The sequence below is a fragment of the Carassius carassius genome, chromosome 5 (genome assembly GCF_963082965.1).
Source record: "Carassius carassius chromosome 5, fCarCar2.1, whole genome shotgun sequence".
Lineage (NCBI taxonomy): Eukaryota > Metazoa > Chordata > Actinopteri > Cypriniformes > Cyprinidae > Carassius > Carassius carassius.
In genome coordinates, this window is record NC_081759.1 from 38988942 (window position 1) to 38992609 (window position 3668).

Below are 3668 nucleotides of genomic sequence, written 5' to 3' on the forward strand. Positions count from 1 at the left end.
TATAATGTTGTTTTTGACCTCGAGAAAAAAATAAAAATAAAAAGTTCCACGGAATAAAGAAAGTCATACAGGTTTGAAACCGCATGAGGTTCAGTAAATGATGAGAGCTGTCATTTTTGAGGGAACTAATGGATACATGAGTACAAGTTAAAAACAACACCAGCACATAATTTGGCAATACAATGGTTTTATATCTGCTGACAAGTCTTGAGGGGACTAATTAAAAATCTGCCAATTTAGTTGAATCAAGGCTGTACGGAATGAGGAAAACGTAAACGTAAAAGTGAGAGCTTAGTGGTACATGTAAAGTATTTTTTTTTCTTTACAGTTAAAAAAGGCTATAATAAATCTCTTGTGCACATTTAGCAATAATTAATATCAAATGGTCAATTATTTAAATCATGAAAATTATTTTAAATCATTCTGAAGCCATTTTGGAAGATTACTGAGGCCCCTAATTGAGAACAACTATATTCATTATCACAAAATAAGTGATCAGGACCCCAGCATGAGTCAGAGGAATATATTTAATGCCCCTGAATGTGTCTATTTAATGGATAATTGTTGACTGTATGCACATTATTCCTTATATATATTTTTTAGAAAAATAAGGATTAAAATCTTTACACAACTGATTAAAGGGGGTCATATGATGTTGCTAAAAAGAACATTATTTGGTGTATTTGGTGTAATGAAATGTGTTTATGCTGTTTAAAGGTTAAAAAAAAACGGTGCTTTTGGATTGGCTGAATGCCACAAGCATGTGATGGAAATGTTACGCCCCTTGTCATACTGTGATTCATGTCCCGGTCAGAAAACCCCAGCATGAAAAAACAAACAATAAAACCCATTACAAATGAGCCATTTGTTGCATCCAGTGGGGACATAATTACGGATTGTAATGACTAATACTGAGTTTTACGCATTGCATCATGCTGCGTAAACATAAACCCATGTCTGTATTTGTGATGGGAGACACGATAAACAACAAGTGCTACTCTACACTGCTGAGAACTCGCGTTTGAATCATCAGTGGCAAATCCTTTACGTATGAAAACGTACTTACAGACTGTGAGTCAGAAAAGCGGCATTATAATCTTCTTTCCCATGTTCAGGAAACAGTCCTCCATAAAATTTAAATATTTGGGTTGTTTAACTGTTCTGGAACAGTGTTGGAACTTAACCACTGATTTCTAGTTGTGTCCTCTTTTGAAAGGCCATACAAAGTATTTTTGCTTTCACAACGAAACAGCGTCTCCGTGACATGGCGCCAGCAGCAAAAACGAGAATAAAAATTACATCTTTTTTCTTTGCGTGAACATTTGGACTGTGTTATACAAATCTTCCCACATCGTGACGTAGACGTGTGGGGGCATGTATAAACGAGCCGTTTTAGGGGGGCGTGGACAAGTCTTAACTTTTATAAAGAATATCTTGTTGGGTTTGAGACTTTAGTTTTTGCAACTTTAGGCATCTTATCTATTCACGAACAGCTTGTATCACTCCAAAGAGACAGGAAAACTTGAAAATCACATCATATGACCCCTTTAACCACAGACGACAGATGTAATGTATAATTTTTTAGTTTTTATTTTTCTCCACAATGCTCTGTACTGCCTGATCGATGCTCCATCAACCGAATGCACAAGCATACCATTCTCCGTTTCACATCCGCACTTCCTCTTGGCATTTTCTCTTTGATCTTCTGATTAGGGAGACAACATTGAAGAAGTATAGACTGTCACTGTGTTATCACAGTTTCTGTGGATGCTGTTAGGAAATCAGCAGGAAAAGGAAGCTGAGGTGCGATTGGGAGGGGTGAATTTCTTTGGTGACTTTCAGCCAATGTCATCCTATAGGCCTTTGATTCCTTCCAGTTAGTATTCTGTGCATACTCACTACTCCGAGTCAGAAACTCTTCCTTATCCAATTCATTCGCTCCATTCTCTCTCTCGATCCCCCCCTCTCTATCACTTTGATTTTCTTTGACACATCTTCTCACTTCCGTCTCTCTAGGGTTTTCCAGCTCTGAGGATGACTATTGTAATGGGCATAGTGATTTGAAGTCTGAAGGATATTAATGTCTGCCTGATCTGGAACATAAATAAATATATTCTGTCCTCAATTTCACAAAGAAAAAAACTAACAAACATATATTGATATGGCTTTTTGTGTGCCTTTATGTTTGGTATATAAGAAAAAGTTTAAAAGAACTACAATGCAGTGCATCAATCAGGTCATTCGTCTGATAAACTTAAAATGATGCTCAGCCAAATGTCATCACAGGGACAGATGATGAACAATCTTCCTTCCTTCATGAACAATGCATTAGAACTAAATTCATAGGCACAAAAAGTATTTAACAAAAACTAAATAACTGGAATAAAACAAAGTTTGATTCCAAATAAACATTATTGTGGTTATTGAATAAGCCACTAAAACAAAGTACAACCCGAATTCCGGAAAAGTTGGGACGTTTTTTAAATTTTAATAAAATAAAAACGAAAAGACTTTCAAATCACATGAGCCAATATTTTATTCACAATAGAACATAGATAACATAGCAAATGTTTAAACTGAGAAAGTTTACAATTTTATGCACAAAATGAGCTCATTTCAATTTTGATTTCTGCTACAGGTCTCAAAATAGTTGGGACGGGGCATGTTTACCATGGTGTAGCATCTCCTTTTCTTTTCAAAACAGTTTGAAGACGTCTGGGCATTGAGGCTATGAGTTGCTGGAGTTTTGCTGTTGGAATTTGGTCCCATTCTTGCCTTATATAGATTTCCAGCTGCTGAAGAGTTCGTGGTCGTCTTTGACGTATTTTTCGTTTAACGATGCGCCAAATGTTCTCTATAGGTGAAAGATCTGGACTGCAGGCAGGCCAGGTTAGCACCCGGACTCTTCTACGACGAAGCCATGCTGTTGTTATAGCTGCAGTATGTGGTTTTGCATTGTCCTGCTGAAATAAACAAGGCCTTCCCTGAAATAGACGTTGTTTGGAGGGAAGCATATGTTGCTCTAAAACCTTTATATACCTTTCAGCATTCACAGAGCCTTCCAAAACATGCAAGCTGCCCATACCGTATGCACTTATGCACCCCCATACCATCAGAGATGCTGGCTTTTGAACTGAACGCTGATAACATGCTGGAAGGTCTCCCTCCTCTTTAGCCCGGAGGACACGGCGTCCGTGATTTCCAACAAGAATGTCAAATTTGGACTCGTCTGACCATAAAACACTATTCCACTTTGAAATAGTCCATTTTAAATGAGCCTTGGCCCACAGGACACGACGGCGCTTCTGGACCATGTTCACATATGGCTTCCTTTTTGCATGATAGAGCTTTAGTTGGCATCTGCTGATGGCACGGCGGATTGTGTTTACCGACAGTGGTTTCTGAAAGTATTCCTGGGCCCATTTAGTAATGTCATTGACACAATCATGCCGATGAGTGATGCAGTGTCGTCTGAGAGCCCGAAGACCACGGGCATTCAATAAAGGTCTCCGGCCTTGTCCCTTACGCACAGAGATTTCTCCAGTTTCTCTGAATCTTTTGATGATGTTATGCACTGTAGATGATGAGATTTGCAAAGCCTTTGCAATTTGACGTTGAGGAACATTGTTTTTAAAGTTTTCCACAATTTTTTTACGCAGTCTTTCACA